General features: G+C 47.1%; 1 protein-coding gene across 3 annotated transcripts in view; it reads left to right on the forward strand.

The window, feature by feature from the left end:
- SLC9A3 (solute carrier family 9 member A3) overlaps positions 1 to 17820 on the forward strand; it is a 211122-nt gene that overhangs the window by 92682 nt on the left and 100620 nt on the right. The gene's annotated exons all lie outside the window — the stretch shown is intronic.

Genomic DNA, 17820 nt, shown 5'->3' on the forward strand with positions numbered 1-17820 from the left:
GAGAGGAAAAGTATCTGTCCAAGCCCAAAAGAATGAGCTGAAATCCTTTAAGAAGATCCTACCCTCAACACCTTTTGTTGTTGGTTGTTTATGGAGGATTTGTAGGTTTACTCTGTGAAACACCCAACCTCTGATCCATTCCGGGTTCTACAGAATAGTTTGAGGCAATGTGAGAAAGTTCCTTTCTCCTTATCTTCAACAGAAGTTGTAATCAGTTGGAGCTCTTCAGCTAAAAGTCACTACAGACAACTGTGTGTTGAGGGAGAGGGCTGTGCATCTGCTGGAAACAGCCCTTGATTCTGCAATTTGCATTTTCCCCACTGGTCTGAAGTTGTTAGCCTATAGGGTGCAATGTGCGAGAGAGCTCTTTTTTCCCCAGGCTTTTTCTTGAGGAGGTAGGGTGCAGGGGTGTCAGATGCTGTTTGTTTTATCTTGGGGAATAGCTTTTCAAATAGAGCACATTTTGTATTAATGTAGATCTACTTTCAGAGTATATGCCATATAACTTCCAGGAGATGGTAATTACCTCTCCCATTCATGCATACTACTGTCTGAGAGATTCCCAGGGAAAAAGCCATAAACTGTGAAATGGCACTTTGGTCTCCCTAGTAAATAGTACACTGGTCATAAATCCATGCCTCCATGGGAATAATCAATGGAAATATCAATACTCCCTAGTTCTGAAAGAAAAACAAACAGTAATGAAGTGTTAAAACATTATGTACAATAGTAAGTGATAATCCAAGTGAGCGAAACCTGTGCCATGAACCCATCCATGCAACTTACAATAATCTACTAAGGCAGATACTGGAAAATTTCCCACTCTTTACTCTTCTGGTCTGTTTCACTTCGATGTCAAACTAGTTATTAACCAATGGAATATCACCTATTTGCAAATATCATTGACAGTCTCTCCACAAATGCAAAAAGATAACAAAAATTGATGGGGGTGGGGGTGGAAATATACCTTGAAGCAGTTTGTGCAGATTGGCCAAAGTGTCAATAAGAGCCCAACAAATGGAGGCTATTGATTGTCTGTTACACTGCTCCTCAGGATGGGATATTATCTCTGCATACAACCCATTTAACCTGCATATAACTTGATTACAGGTGACCCACCCCACAAGAGCCTTCCTAACGATTGAACGTGATTTAAGAACAAAAAAAATCTGCCACCTTCATTGCCAGAATAGAATATCATGATTACATGTACTTCCAGGGAATCTGCCACAGATACTTCAGCTTCATAAATCTCGATTAAAGTAATCACAGGGACTGGGCTAGGAATTGCTTAAAATTCCAGATCTGTATTACGAGTGTGTGGCTTGTCTGCAACTTTGTTCTCTGGATATAACACTGAATCCTCTGGTGTACCAGATATGCGTATTTTCCGTGTATTTGCCAAATTGTGGCTGACAGTTGCATGTTACTCCACAGGATATAGTGTGATTCTTTGTCTGGCTCCCAATTATTTTTAAGCTGGATAGCTTGGCTGGGAAGAGGGCTGCCTGGAATTCCTGTTTGTTTATTTGGTGGTTCTACATTTTAACAATATGAAACTCGTAGTTGTAAAATTTACCTCAGAATGGGCTGCCTCTCCTAACTGCAGACACACACAGTGGGCATACCTATTTTAAGGCTCCTTTACACTGCCAGAGTGAGTTTAAAGGGACCTCACTGTAAATGGAGGGCCAAGCTCCGTATGCTTTGAGCCATCTGACCTTAACTGAGTCCAATGACTTTATTTTCGGTCATTTTTCCCAAAACCTGCAGTCAGATTAGAATGATCCCATTACTCCCAGGCCGTAAACATTTACAAGTGTGTCCTGAGCCCAAAAAGTTGAGAACCATTGATCTAGCACAGTGGTCCCCAATCATTTTGTGGCCTGTAGCACATTCATGTTTTCAAAAGAGTGTGGTGGGCGCCAACAATTTTAAGGCTTGTTTTGTATTTGTACATTAAATAATACAAAAACATCCTATTTAATATACATAATATGAATCCATAAGATGATAAGGGTAATTTTACATGTAAAACATATTAATTAAATTATTCGGCAATTATTCTTTCACCTTACCATGTGAATTTGCTCTTTATCTACCTGTAAGAAAAATTAAGGAGTTTTTTTTACAAAATATCAGTTTTCATCTTATTTATTTTAAAAAAGTTAAACATTGTTGAACTGCTTGTCCAAATATTTATTTATTCTTACTTTAACATAGAATGAAGCCTGCAGCTCCGGAGTTCTCTGTCCCCGGCAGGTGCAGGGCTGCGGCTTCTCTCCCCTGCTGGGCACTAGGTGGGTGCACATAAATGCCCTCGCGGGCGCCGCGTTGGGGACCACTGATCTAGCAGATACCAGCAGAGAAAGTCTGGACTGATGAGAAGCCCGAAGGCTAGCTAAGGAAAAGGCCCATGTCCCAGATAACTTTCACCTTTGCAATTTCATATGACCCCAGAAGCCCTACCTTTTCTTGTCCTGCTCCTGAGGTTGTACTCTACCCCTGCCCCCACACACGTGTTGCAATACCACTCAGACCCTTTGTATTACTTTTGCCAACAGCTGTTCTACACTGTGACACTGAGAATTCCCTTTTCACTAGTATCCGCCTGTCTAAAAAGGATCAAATTGTATAGTGAACTTCCAGGCCCAGTCCTGCCATTGGAACTATGTTGGTGGCAACAATAGGGAATTAAAAAAAAAAGAATCTATTGTAGATGAGGCCAGGGTGGTTTTTGAATAAACCACACAAAGAAATCCAAAACAAAATGTTTGCCATGTGGTGAGATGGAGGAAGTATCTTGGCTCCCAGTTAAAACTGTCATAAAGAATCCTCAGGCACCTACACGTCAAACAAATTCCAGGAAGCAATAGTCAGCCAACAAAGCTTAAGGGCTCAGTGAGAATAATAGATGCCTTAGCTAACACCACCCAGAGAGATACCTTTCTACTGCTCGGAAAATATCTGTTGAAAAATGGGCAAGCATGTGGAGTGGGCAGAGAACTGGAGAGGGAGGATGATAATGAGGTAGTTAGCGAAAAATCTGGTATCAATGACTGACTCTCAAAATAAGGGTCCCAATTCTCCTCTCACTTATTTGTATGAACCAAGAGTAAGTCCACTGAAGCCAATGGAGTTACACTGGGGTAAAAGTACTGTAAGTAACGGGGGAGTCAGATTAGACCTGTAATAGAGAATTTCCACAACAAACAAAGCAAACAGAGGTGGTAATTGTGCCTAGAAAACTAGAGAGCTCCCTTCACCTGTGCTGGCAGTACTAGTGCTGATGCTGCCTTAGTCCGGCCTCATGCCTTCATCTGATTATCATCACGAATGTTTTCAGAATTAGTGAGGTTGCTCTGAAGGAGGTAGTCAGCATCTGCTGTTTGAGTCAATCTAATCAGATTTGTGACAATCTGCACCATATCACTTAAGTATAGGACCCTACCACATTCATGAGCCATTTTGGTCAATTTCACTATCATAGAATTTTAAAAATTGTAAATTTCATGATTTCAGCTATTTAAATCTGAAATTTCACAGTGTTATAACTGTAGGTGTCCTGACCCAAAAAGGAGTTGGGGAGGTGGCAAAGTTATTGTAGTGGGGGGTTGTGCAGCGCAGAAGTAAGTGTGGCATGGCAGGGTATTGCCACCCTTACTTCCCTGCTGCTGCTGGCAGGGCATCATCTTCAGAGCTGGGTGCCTGGCTAACAGTAGCTGCTCTCCAGCCACCCAGCTCTGAAGGCAGTGCAGAAGTAAGGGTGGCAATACTGCAAATCCTCCACCTTAAAATAACCTTATGACCTCTTGCAACTCCCTTTTGGGTCAGGACCCCCTATTTGAAAAACACTGGTTTCCCCCGATAAATCTGTACAGTATTGGGCAAAAGCACACAAAAGACCAGATTTCACAGTCCATGATGGATTTTTGATGGCTGTGAATTTGGTAGGGCCCTACTTATGTATAAACAAGAGTAAAAATAAGCTAAAGGGAGAAATTCAGTAACCTGGCTCCACAGCTATGACTAAATATATTCAGCACCAACATCAACTTCCAGGATTGGCCTGTGCTGTTTCAGATTATAGATGTGCCTAACCTACTGCCGGATGGCACCATAGCAAAGCTTACAGTGAAAGAGATGGCAAATGGAGGATTTTCCCTTGCCTTGCACTGGGCCATCACAGTTCTGTGGTTGCTACATCAACTCACAGTATTACAGAAACTGCTCTATCACTTTGCCCAGCACAAGACAAGAACTTAACACCGGATGTAGCTAGCTGCTGGGAATTGGAGGGAGGGGCACAGGAGGAAAGAATTTGGAGGAGGAACCCGGAAGTCAGTCTGTGTGCAGATGGCTTTAGTGGTAGCTGCAGTATGTGGTACATTTATGTAGTTTTACAAGCATGGACTCCTTTCTTTTTCTTACCCTATATATCAGAGGTGGGCAAACTACGGCCCATGGGCCACATCCAGCTGGCAGGACCCTCCTGCCTGGCCCCTGGTCTGGGAGGCTAGCCCCTGGCACCTCCCCCACAGCCTTAGCTCACTGCGCCACTGGCACAATGCTCTGGGCAGCGGGGCTGTGAGCTCCTGGGACAGCACAGCTGCAGAGCCCAGTCTGACCCAGTCTCTGTGCTGCGTGGTGGCGTGGCTGGCTCCCGCTGGGCAGTGCAGCTACTTATCCTGCTGCTCTGGGCGGCGTGGCTGTAGCGCAGTAAGGGGGCTAGGAGTTTAGGGTGGTGGTAGTCGGGGGTGGGGTTGTGGATGGAGGGTGGGGAACGGGGGTTGAATGGGGGTAGGAGTCCTGGGGGGGCAGTGAGGAAGTGGGGGGGGGGTTGGATGGGGCAGGCAGGGGCAGAGGTTCTGGAGGCAGTTGGGACAGGGAGCAGGGTGGGGGGCTGGATGGGGCAGGGGTCTTGGGGGGGTGTGTGCTGTCAGGGGGCGAGAAGCAGGGGAGTCAGATAGGGGGTGGGGGCTGGGCCACTCATGGCTTTTTGGGGAGGCACAGCCTCCCCTAACCAGCCCTCCATACAATTTTGGAAACCGATGCAGCCCTCAGGCCAAAAAGTTTGCCCCCCCCATAAAAGATGGGAGACGAGAACAAACTTTCATTTTCCAGATGAAGGTGAAACCTTCTCTAAATTGTCCAAGCATTTATCTATAAACCAGCTGGTAGCAGCAAGGACTGCTCTTGATCTGCAGCCCTACTCCACTGGGGAGAAGTAGCTCTGCCGCTTAAGGTGATGACAGCATATTCGGCAACACTCTTTCCTTCCAACCAAGCAATTCTTTTGTCCATCGTTACTCTGCCTTATATTTACAATCGCATATTGATCAGCGCCAGGCCTATCTGTAGTGACATAAAGAGATGAGTAGAGCAAGAGGAGCATAAATTCAATCATGAGCCATTAGTAAGGTTAAGATTGTCATGGTTATTTTTAGTAAAAGTCATGGATAGGTTATGGGCAATCAACAAAAAATTCATGGAAGCCTGTGACCTGTCTGTGACTTTTACTAAAAATGGTGCGGGGGAGCTAATGAAGGGATGACTGAAGGCCAAGCCCTGCTGTGGGGGGATGAGAGCCTGAGCTCTGCTGCAGGGGTGGGGGTCCAGCACCCACCCCATGGCAGCTGACAGCTCCAGGGCTCCCATGGGGCACACGACCAGCAGCTCGGAGCTGAAGCAGAAAATATCACAGAGATCTATGAAAGTCACGGAATCTGTGACCTCCATGACAAAAATCTTATCCTTAACCGTTAGGGATCAATCGTGGCCAGCTCCATGACAGTGTGTAAGGAGGAGGGGGAGAGGAAGCAAGAGCTTTTCTGCTGTACCCCAAAGCTGACCTTCGCATATTTGTGCAGGCCTACAAACCACTGTTAAATCACCAGAGGTGAGTCCCAGGCACTGTGAACTCTTCACTGCACACAGATACTGTCTGAGGGGGATATGCAGAAAGATGATGCTTGGAGAGACATCCCAAACCTAACTAATTCATTTTACATTAAAAAAGTATATATAAATAAGAAGGGGGAAGGTAGAATGTCTAGTTTAGAGCTGGTTGGAAAATGGATTTCTTTTCCCATGGAAAAGGTTCACTTTTCTGCAAAGAACTGAGGAAAATCCAAATAGTTGAGCCAAAAATTGAAATAGTTTAGTTTGGAAATGCAGCAGAGATGCCTCTTGCTCCAATTTTCCTCTATAGACTCCTATATTCTCCTATGATGCACTATGGTCTCTGCCCCTTCCTGAGGGAAGGCAGTGCATCATGGGAGTTTCTGGCTGTGATGCATCATGGGATTTGAAGTCTGACTGGGGAGGCCAGCCCATAGAGGAGTATTGAGACATGAGATAACCAAACAACAACTTCCATAAGGCACTGTGGTGATCTGTGTCAAAATATTTCAGTTTTTGGCTTTGATTTTTTTATTTTTAAAAAATAGAAAGATTCTGTGCAATGCAGACATTTCTCATGAAAATTTTCAATGTCAAAACCCCAATTTTCCAACAAAAACCAGTTTTGATTGAAAACTTTCAACCAGCCCTAGTTCCCTCTCCCATCAGCTGCCTGCTGCAGAAGTGCAGCCCGATTGCTTTTGCTGAGGCTTGGACCTATGCATAGTTGCCAGTGTTTTATGGAGTTTTCCAAGGTATATTTGTTCAAATAAGCTGGAGGTCTGGTTGCTGCCGCCAGGCCCCCAGACACTGGAGAGCTGTGTGCACTTTTGGGTGAATTGAAGCACATACATAGTGATTTACAAACATTAGCTATTTAATCATCACACCATTCCCTGTCAAGTAAGCAAGCATTTTACAGATGGGGGTGTGGGGGCGGAAACCAAAGCAGAAATGTCATGTGATTTGACTATAGCAACAGAGAGTCGGTGTCAGAGTCTGAATTGGTAACCCTGCATGATCAACAGGGCTTTCAGCACTCCTGCTGCTGTCAGCAGTAGCCTGGGAGGCTTTGCTCCCCCTACCCCCAGAGCTGTGAAATAATCTGGGGTCCTCTGAAAGATGGGACACCTGTAGCAATGGCTTTCTCTGACCTCAATAGCCAGCCCTGTGCTACCTTAGGGAGATGTCCTGAGCCCCGGGGCCTCCTGCAGGGCTGAAGCCCTGAGTACCAGTGCATCCTGTGGTGGGCTCCGGGAAATACTCTGACAGTGTTCTTCATTGCAAGGCCTGTGAGCCAGCCGTGATAGACTGGCCTTTCTGGCAATCAAAGTCCTTCACAATGGGATGGTATTGTTCTCCACTCTGCTCAGTGGACCATGCTGAACTGAACATCTCTGCGTAATCCTTAAACACTTTTTTTCTTGAAAGGACTTTGATTGCCAGAAAGGCCAGTCTATATGGGCTGGCTTTAGCCTGGGCAGGGCTCAGGCAGCCAACAAACAAACCATTTATAAGGGAGACAATAAGGGAGGCTCTTTCTTCAGGGCTAGATCTTCCCAGCACACTGTAGGGAGTCAGCCACCCCAGGGTGGGGTGGAAGGGGGACGCACGCCCACCCTACTCCACTGCGTCCCAGTCCAGTGCCCTGGCAGGGGCAGGACTGGCTGCCCCTGCGTCAGCAGGGATCCAGCTGCAACATGCCAACTGAGCCACACCCAGTTTGGCAGCTGGCTGCTCCGTGGCTGCCCCTGGGCCACTTCCTGCCTCCCCGGGGTTCGGTACCAGTAGCCTCCAGGCCTCTTCTGGCTCCTCGGGATACATGGCCGCAGGAACTCCAGGCCAGTCTTCGTCGGCATCTGGGGATCGGGACCAGCCAGGTGTAGGTTCCCCTCTGGGACGCTGCAGAACAGGTGGAACATCCTTCTCCTCTGCAGGCTCTTCCCCAACTGTGGTGCAGGGCCAGCCTTTTATACTTCTGGCCACACCCTGGTACTTCCAGCAAGGGGGGTGGGGTGAGCTAGGCTCCACCCTCCAAGGGGAGTGTAATGGTCCCTCGCGCTCCTGTGGGGAGGGGGGCCACTCGGCCTCACTCCACCACCACCCCCAAGTCAGTCTCTGGGAACCCAGACATGGCACCCTCTTCTTCCCCCAAATGGGAGAAAAAGTCTGCGTTGATATGGTCCTTATCTGCTCGATGCCGAACAGTGAAGGCATAGGGCTGCAGGGTTAGATACCAATGCATAATCCGGGAGTTTGTCTCTTTTGCTGTTTTGTAACCACTTCAGAGGAGCATGGTCAGTTACTAGTACAAAGGGGCCACCTACGAGATAATAATGTAAGGCGTCCACCACCCACTTGACGGCCAATGCTTCCTTCTCAATCCCCGCATAATTTTGCTTTTAGGGGAACAGCTTGCGACTGATATATAATATGGGGTGTTCTTCCCCGTTTACCTCTTGTGAAAGGATCCCCAGGCCTACCTCCAACACGTCCATCTGCAGTAGGAACTCCCTGTCAAAGTCAGCGCTGAAGAGTGCTGGCTCTTCGCGCAGCTGGTCCTTGAGGGTTTGGAAGGCCTGTTGGCATTTGTTTGTCCACCGCATGTGCCAAGGGCTGTCCTTCTTCAGGACCTCTGTCAGTGGGGCTGCGATCGAGGCAAACCCGGGGACAAAGTGATGGTAGTAACCTGCTAGCCCCAGGAATTGCCACACATGTCTCTTCATAGTGGGGGTTGATAGACCTGCAGCGCCTGGACCTTCCCCACCAAAGGTCACACTTGCCCTCGCCCGAGGGTGTATCCCAAGTAGGTGGTCTCTGTCCAGCCAATTTTGCATTTTTTGGGGTTGGCCATCAGCCTGGCGTCCCGCAGGGCCCATAGGATGGCGGTGACCTAGTTGAAGTGGTCCTCCCAACCGTGGCTGTAAATCACTATGTTGTCAAGATATGCAGCCGCATAGGCTTTGTGTGGCTGTAGGACCCAATCCATCAACCTCTGGAAGGTGGCGGGTGCCCCATGAAGCCCAAAAGGCATTCGGGTGAATTGATACAACCAGGTGGGGGTAGCAAAGGCAGTCTTCTCCTAAGCGCTTGGACTTAGGGGGATTTGCCAGTACCCCTTTGTAAGGTCCAGAGTACTGATGTACTGAGCGTCTCCAAGGTGGTCTAGTATCTTGTCAATCCGTGGCATTGGGTAGGCATCAAATTTTGAAATGTTATTGACCCTCCTAAAGTCGATGCAGAAGCGGACCATCTCATCTAGTTTTGGGACCAAGATGATGACGCTTCACCAGTCACTTTGTGATTTCTCAATTACCCCCAACTCTAGCATGGTCTGCACCTCCTTTTCCAGTATTTTACACATGTGGCGTGGCAATGGCCTGGTCGTCTCTCATATAACCTCCCCTGGGTTGGTCATTATCTTATGTTGCACCAGTGTGGTTTGTCTGGGTCTTCCTGTGAACGTTTTTAGGGAAGGACTTTACCAGCCCTTTGGCCTGCTTCAGTTGTTCCTCACTCAAGATATCTCCCAATTGCAGCTCTTCTGGTTCGATGGGAACCAGTAGTTCAGGTCCTAGGTCGGGCTTGGGGGGGTATGATGTGATCAAGAGCCCCTCCCACTCCCACAAGGCCTTTAACAAGTTGACATGATATATTTGCTTTTTTTCTTTCGGTCAGGTTGGAACACTTCATAGGTGACTGGCCCAACCTGATGAATAACCTCATAAGGCCCCTGCCACCATGCTAGCAGCTTTGACAACTCCGATGGGAGTAGAAGCAATTCCCTGTCACTTGGCACAAAGGTCCTCCTGCGGGATCCCTGCTTATGTCTTCTCTTGGGCCTTTTGGGCACTCTGTAGGTTTTCCCTTGCCAGGTCCCCCACCTGGGTCAGTTGTTCCTGGAGCTGCAGGACATACTGGAGGAGGTTGTGTGAGTCCAACGTCTGCTCCCAGCTTTCCTGCATGAGGTTGAGTAGCCCTTTTGGCTGTCGGCCATAGAGCAACTCAAAGGGCGAAGAACTTGGTCGAAGATTGAGGCACCTCCCAGAGGGCCGTGTGTGTGTGTGTGTGATGAGCTGGTGCCACTGGCGAATATCTTTTTGGGGGAACTTCCACAACATATACTTCAATGTGTCTGTCTGTCTGGGGATGGTAGATGGAGGTTTGTAATTTCTTTATCCCTAAGAGGTCACAGATTTAGTGCAGGAGCTTGGATGTAAAATTGATGCCTTGGTCTGGGAATCGAGTGGCATAGTCCAGGACCACTAGAATATACTGGAACCCTGCAACACTCTTGGGCAGGGGCCCCACGAGATCCATGGCCATCCTCTTGCAAGGAGTGCCTCTGACGGGCAACGGAGCAAGAGGGCCTTTCGGTACTCCCTTCGGGGCTGCTCATTGACACTCTGGGCAAGAATCGCAAAAGTCTCTGACCTCCCTATGCACTCCTGGCCAGTAGAATTGGGCCAGGATCTGGGCCATGGTTTTCTTTTGGCCCAGGTGGCCAGTTGCAGAACCACACGTCGGTGGCATCAGGAAACCACGAGTTGTACCTGAGTTTCTTCGGTCTGGGGTTCACGGGTGATCCAGTACAGGCGATACCCCCATTTTGAGCTGGTGGGGGATGTGGTGGCCTGGTGGGGCATGGTCAGGGTCTGATTAACCCTCACCAATTGTTCGTATGCCCACCTAAGGGAGGGGTCCTCCCGTTGGTCACGACTGAAGTCTGCCTCCAATATTGGGGCCTCTTTCTGATTGGGTCCCCTTCCTTCTGGGATGTCAGGGTTCGGGACGCCAGCAGATTTGTTCTCCTCATCAGGTCCTCCAGGGTTTGGTCACTTCCCCTATGGATTCACCTTCAAGGGTGGTCCCTGCAGGCAAGGCCCTATCGGCCATTGCTCGCAGGAGCCCCACAAGCCTTCCAGTCTCGGCCCAGGATGACTGGGTACGCCAACTTCAGGGCTAGCCCAACCATCAGGGTCCAGTTTCTGCTTTTACAGTCAAGGTTAGTGGGGTCTTGGGATAAGGGCGCAAATCTCCGTGGATACACTGGAGCTGAATGACCCCTAGTGATGGTTCGGGCAGGGGGGTGATACCCTGGTGGACAAGGGTTCTATTCACCATAATGGGGATAGTCAGCTTACCTGAGGGTTGCTTACAGGCCTGGGCTTTCCTCAAGCAGACCTGCCCAAAATTGCAGTTCATCATTGGGCACTTTCAGTGAAGGTGTCCAAAGTGGCCACAGGTGAAACAGGGGCCAAGTTCAGGGCATGGGGGCTGGTCCAACGCAGTAGGCAAGGGGGTGGGCACCTCTGTGGCCTGGAGTCTCCCTTCCATGGGGGCATCTATCGGTGTCCCCCACTTTCTCCGGGGCCTTCATCGGGCCAGGTCAACTTCCCGGCCAGCTGTGGGTCTTAGGCCAGGTTGGGGCTTGCTTTTCTGGCCCCAGGTCTTCTCTTCATGGGAATGAACTGGCACGGCGGTTGGAGGATGGGGCCCTGGTACTACAGGGGTCTCAGCCACCAGAAAGTCCTCCATCAAAGCTACGGCCTTGCTCAGCATAGACAGTCGGTGACATATGACCCAAGTCCTTCCGCGTGCTGGAAGGATATGCAAAAAGTGCTCAAGCGCCACTTGTTCTGCTACCTCGGCCCCTGTATGCTGTTCCGGCAGTAGCTACTGCCAGCATGCCTCTCTCACCTGCCAGGCTACCACTCTGGGCCAAGCTCCTGGGGTGTATGTCTTCTCCTGTAGCCACTGCTGGAATGTCTCAGGAGTGATCTCCAGGGCGTCGAGGATCGCGGCCTTCAGTCGCTCATAGTCATGGGCTTCAGCCATGGGAAGTGCCCTATAGGCAGCCTGGGCCGGACCCATTAGATATGGCGCCAACAAAGTGGTCCATTGGGCCGAGGGCCACTTAGCTGCGGAGGTGGCTCACTCAAACATAATTAAAAATCTCTCGAGGTTATTATCGGGCCCCATCTTGGTCAGGCGTATGGGCACGACAGGATCAGGGGGTCCTGTGGCCCCGCTGGGGTTGGGAGGCTCTGAGGTCAGCCAGGGGGCCACGAGCTGGTGCAGGCATTGCTGTTGTTGCTCTCAGTTTTGGGCCCCCACTCCTGAATCAGCTACTGCTGTTGACTGCCAAGTTGTTGCAGCAGCTGTTGTTGTTGCTGCTGGCTCCTGGCAAGCCATTTGATCAGCCATTCAACCTCCATCCTCTACAGCCTGGGGAAGGGTGGAAGGGTCTATTGGACCTTGTAGTTAGCTCATCCCCTTATCTCAGGGGAGGGGATGATGCCCACATTCGCCACCACGTGTAATGGTCCCTAGCTCTCCTGCAGAGAGGGAGACCTCTCAGTCCGGTCAGGACCAGAGTCTGCAGGACCATCAGGAGCCCACACTAGGGCTGAATGACCAATAGTCACCATCAGGCTTCAGCCTGGGTTTGGGCAGCTCAAGCTGCCAGCCCCTTAAACCAAGTCTATAACAGAGCTGGGGGCCTGGGCTTGAGGAGGCTCAGGCAGCCAGCAACAACACAATCCATCAGGGCTGGATTTAGCCTGGGCGGGGCTCAGGCAGCCAGCAAACAAACAGTCTGTAAGGGAGCTGATAAGGGAGGATCCTTCTTCAGAGCTAGATCTTCCCGGCACAGTGTAGGGAGTCAGCCACCCTAGGGTGGGATGGCAGGGGGACATGGGCCTACCCTACTCCACTGCATCCCAGCCTAGGGCCCACAACACACCAAATGAGCCACACTTGGTCCAGCAGCCAGCTGCTCCATGGCTGCCTCTGGGCCACTTCCTGCCTCCCCGAGGGTTGGTACTTGTGGCCTCCAGGCCTCTTCTGGCTCCTCTGGGTACACGGTGGCAGGCACTCTGGGCCAGTCCTCGTTGGCATCTGGGGATCGAGACCAGCCAGGCATATGTTCCTCTCTAGGATGCTGCAGAACAGGCAGAGCATCCTCCTCCACAGGCTCTGCCCCAACTGTGCTGCAGGGCCAGCCTTTTATACTTCTGGCACGCCCCGGTACTTCCCATGAGGGGGACGGGGTGATTTAGGCTCCGCCCTCCAAGGGGAGTGTAATGGTCCCTTGATCTCCCATGTGGGGTAAGGGGGCCACTTGGCCTCACTGCAATTACATATTAGCTCTGCTGCAGGATTCCCACTTTAGGGACTGACTTCTCATAGCTAGCAAGACAGCAACCTCAGAATATGGTCACAATTTTTAATCGATGAAATTGAGACAATGATGATAATTCACATGGACCATCTTTCTCTATTATTTTCATCCCCACAGAGTCAGGAGAGAAACATTGTATCATCTACAAGGATGTAGCATTGAATAAGCTGTATCAGGCCACACACTACAAACACAGTGAGGATATTTTAGGATACTTGAGGATGAATGCTACTAAAACTTCCACAAAATCTTGAAAGAGGCAAATGAGCATTACTGTTCCCCAACTGGCCACAATGGCAGTGATTAGTGTGGTATATTGAAAAGTGTGTTAAAGCTACAAGCGATCATTCTAATTTGTAAGGAGTTTCCTGGTTCTGCTTGTAGGCGAGAGGGCTCTGTAGGGAAGCCTGTGATTAGAGCCAGTTGGCAGAGAGCCAGGCTAGAGTAAGGTGGGTTGGGTTGCACCTATCCATTTTAGGGAGCTGCCACCTCTATGTCTCTCTGTTTTGGGGTTCTTGTGTGTTATTGTTCTGAATTCCAAGCAATAAAGGAGAGTTATGTTGCAACCAGCAAGAGCATTTTATGTTTTTATCTAACTTTTTCTGCATATGCTATAAACATAACACTTAGCACAATCTAAAGGTACGTCCAGACTACCCACCATATTGGCGGGTAGCGATCGATTTATCGGGGATCGATATATCACATCTCATCTAGACGCGATATATTGATCCCAGAACGCGCTCCCCGTCGACTCCGGAACTCCACTGGAGCGAGTGCGGGTAGCGGAGTTGGCGGGGAAGCCGCGGACGTCAATCCCGTGCGGTGAGGACGGGAGGTAAATCAGAATAAGATGCAACTTCAGCTACGGGAATAGCGTAGCTGAAGTCAAAGTATATCTTACATATCCCCAAACCCATGTGCTGTTAACCTAGGTTAAAAGTTAAGTTGCCATGTCTTCATTGCCCTTTTAATCCAAGTAGCTAACTCAGGTTAGCTAACCTGAGTTAAGAACACACCTTTTTTTGCATTGTAGACTACCTATGCACAAAATCAAATGATCCAAACAAGGATTTGTCCAAACATTTAGTAACTAGGACATCACACATATATGCAGACAATTACTTGGTATGAGCGTCAAGGGCAGACACACAGTACAAGAGCTGCAGGACACTAGTGGATACAGTATCATATGTGTCCTACATTAGTACTGGCTGCTAGACTCCCAGAACACCACAGTGTTTGCAATGTAACCTAAGAACATATTTTATAAGTCTTTTCTTCACAAATTAGATATTCAGCATGTATATAGGCAAATACATCTCCTTGTTTCAATTATTTTTACAGCTGAATGTTTCCTTGTAGAATAATTTGTGTAATAAAAGATGGCACACCCAAGGAGTGAATTAATACTAGGGAAGATGGGAATGAGAAACATTTGTCCTTCTACATTTTCTGCTCTCTGTCACCAAGTATCCAATAACTTCCTAACCAGGCAATGTATTTTTCCGCCTCCTTCTTACATTTTTTCTAGGGGTTTTACTATTTGCTATGTATATTATTAAAATGCAGGTTGCCATAGGCTGTAACTTCAGGACCTTAGCGTTGTTTCTCCTGTCTTTTTCTCTCACTTCTGATATCTAGGAATTTCACTAATAAATAAGTGGACATGCATTCCAATACAAAGCATGATTCTGAGCTCATTTACACTGATGTAAAAAAAAATGACTCCATTGAAATCAATGCAGTCAAACTGGCCTGAGAACAGAATCAGGCTCCCAATATCCAGTTTTGCATTATCAAGTACAATTTTAGCTTTTATTTTTAAAACTGAATTACTTTAGCTGATTCGACCTGGTAAGAAACTGTACAAAAGAATTTGTGCATTATGGAACTTGGGGGAGAGTGATGGGTGGGAGGTGAGAAAGATGAGGGGTTTGAGGGGAGAAAGAGGACATTCAGTAGTCAAAATTCACTCCTGGAGGCTTTTCAACATTATCCTTACTCAGGAAAATATGAGCTGTAACATTCAGTTGTCATATGTCCCCTCTCATTTCTTTAAACCTTTCCAAAGCTCTTCATTCATATCAGCCCACTACTGTCATCACAGTGGTGACTAGATATTCTGCAACCTGAGAAGGAGGTAATAGGAGGAAAAATCTTCAAGGCCTGTAACTTAGGTCTTGGTGGGAAAAGTTGTTCTGTCAGAGCCAGCTTTGACTACAGCAGCAACCCAAGGGCCCAATCCTGCAAATATTTAGGAACCTGAGTGCTTTCTATCTATTGAAGTCAGTAGGACTTCTCACAGCATGAATCTGTACTCCTGGTAGTGTTTTCAGGATCTGGCACAGGCCAGTCACCAGTTTCTATTAAAAGAGATTTTATTTTTAAGTGAAGAGAAAAGAAAGGAAGTTCAGTACTGTAAATGTAGAGTAAGCAATATTGTAAGCCCTTTACAATAAAGGAAAGGTCAGAAGAGAACATAGCATTGATATTTCTTGGCTTTGAACAGATGGTTTTAGTTTACAGAACATTGGCATTCAGCAGAAGCTGGTAGTACTGGGAACAAAATAAACCCAGAACTGTTTAGTTTAATTAGTCAATTACATGTGTCAAAATCCTATGTGACTTCCTGGAGCTGGACTGCCACTATGGTCCATACGTTCGTGACTTCTAGATTGAGTCACTGCAATGCTCTCTAGATGGAGCTACCCATGAAGACCACCCAGATGCTCCAGCTGGTGCAGAATGTGGCTGCTCTCATACTTGGCCATTTTAGCCATGGGGAACATATCAGATCTTTTCTCTGACAACGGCACTGACTCCCTATTTGCTTCCAGGGGTACACAACTAGTCTATACAAAACATGTACTACTGTTACTCCATCCTTTCTTCCCTATTTGTTTTCACCTACTCATTGCATCTAGCCTTACCTTAGGGTATGTCTACATGGTAAATTTGCTCCAGTTTAACTTACATTGATTTTTTTTGAACGGATGCCATTAAATTGGTGTAAACACCAGGCTGGACACCATTATTTTTCTTTAAATCTGGATTTGTTCAGTCTAGCTTGAACAGTTGGGAACAAACTTAAGCTAAAGCACAATAAGCCATTCTTAAACCACAGAGTATCCACAGAGGGATTTACAATGGCTTAACTAAAGCAGTACAAGTTTGTGTGTGGACATGGCTTGAGATTATAAATTCTTTGGAACACAGACTATCCTTAATTGTATATATTTGAATGTCACGTAGCACAATAGGGCCCTGAACTAACTGGGCACTGCTTTGATACAAATAATAATGAAGTGCAATTTAGAGTTGTGGAAATCTACTTCTCCCCCCAGTGAGCTGTGACAACAGTGAGATCAGGTCAGGGGCTTGAGCTGACAGTCCCCAGATTTCACACTTTGGGAACTGGTGGTTAGGTGCTCTCACAGGAGGGCCCTCAACTCTGGAATTCTTCCCCCCGCCCCCATCTGTCTGTTAGGTCTTGCCTGTTGTCCTAAAAGGTTATTTCTTCCCCCAGGCCTGTGAATCAGGTGGGTTTGCCAGGTTTCTTGGTAGGCAGTGCTGTCTGCTCATTGTGAGGAATATCTTGTTTCATCTGTCCCTAGTGAGTGTTTTAAATAATGTGCTAGTACCCTACCTTTACTAGCACTGAGAACTTCATTTAAGATTGGGGGACTGAGGTGGGGAGTTCTCATCTTTAACAAAGACACCCTTTCTACAAAGTTTTCATTAGGCATTGGTATTAAACCCAAATATTTTAAACAGTTTGACTAAATCAGATCCCTTCCCTTTTCATTTCTTCAGCTGTCAGTTTCTTGAGATGTCATAAATACACTTGTTCTAATCCCTAGTCAACCTAGAATGTTTCAGGATAGAAAAAATTTGAATTTCTGATGTGAAAACTAGCAGGGAAAAATACCTCTTTCAGGTCCTCTTTGTTCATTAAAAGAAAGGAGGTGGAAAGGGTGAGGGGGGAGAAGGCAAAAGCTAACTTTTTTTTTAGGTCACCTTTAAGATCTGACTCAGCCAAAATATTGGCCAACTATTAAATATGCGCCTTCCTACCTTCCCGGATATAAAACAATTATTTGTTTTTTGCCGTGAAATATCAGCCTGTGTTAATTAAAAACAACAGTGCCGTGACAAATATTTAAATGGCCACATTGGAAAGTATGCATATTTTCTGCACTAAATAACATTAATAAGGGTCATTTTCAGAAAAAGATGTAGCGGTTCAGTCTAGCCAACAAACACCTTTGCAGAATAAGCTTTATAATACGCTTCTGAATGGAATCCTGATGCTGTTGCTAGAACATTTCAAATATGCCAGATAACAATGTGATTACTAATCATAATATGTAGGAGGCAAAAAATGTTTCCTACAAGTAAGATGACCTCTTTGCCAAGTGTGCATTCCCCATCACCCTTTAATATCTTTGGAGAGTTAGTCACTGTATTTAATTTCTTAAACCAATACAATTTACAAAGACCCCCAAATGGGAAAGGAATGACTGAGATTATGTTTTGCCTTTGTAATTGATATGTGAAAAGTTACTTCTGGCTTTATGGAAGAAAAACTCTTGTAAGTGGCTTCCTTGGTGCATTTGTTAGCTTACCAAGGTTAGAATTTGTTGAAGTGTTATCAGCTTGCAAGATAAAGCAACATGTTGGTTGATCTTTAAAATAAGATAACAAACATGCCATTTCCAATGAAAATACAAATA

This window comes from Mauremys mutica, chromosome 2 (genome assembly GCF_020497125.1).
Source record: "Mauremys mutica isolate MM-2020 ecotype Southern chromosome 2, ASM2049712v1, whole genome shotgun sequence".
Taxonomy (NCBI): domain Eukaryota; kingdom Metazoa; phylum Chordata; order Testudines; family Geoemydidae; genus Mauremys; species Mauremys mutica.